The sequence below is a fragment of the Penaeus monodon genome, chromosome 24 (assembly GCF_015228065.2).
Source record: "Penaeus monodon isolate SGIC_2016 chromosome 24, NSTDA_Pmon_1, whole genome shotgun sequence".
Classification (NCBI taxonomy): domain Eukaryota; kingdom Metazoa; phylum Arthropoda; class Malacostraca; order Decapoda; family Penaeidae; genus Penaeus; species Penaeus monodon.
Genome location: NC_051409.1, coordinates 27,041,598 through 27,041,915, shown reverse-complemented (window position 1 = coordinate 27,041,915; position 318 = coordinate 27,041,598).

Here is a 318-nt window from a genome sequence, read left to right as displayed (position 1 = left end):
TTCGGTTTTTTCGTTGTTGTTTTTTTTATTATCTTTGCGTTGATTATGATGTGTTTTTCTTATGATGTGTTTTTTTTTATGATGATGATGTGTTTTATGATGTGATGATTCTTATGATGTGTTTTTTTTTAATGATTTTTATTCCTTATGATGTGGTTTTTTTATTATGATGTGTTCGTATTTTCTTGGGGCTTTTCGTTTTTTTTTTATCTTTGCGTTATTATGATGTGTTTTTTTGTTTTGAGGAGTTTAGGGTGGTGGGTTATTGTGTTCTTTTGTTGTTGTTGTTTTTTGTATTTTGTATTTGTTTATTTTTTT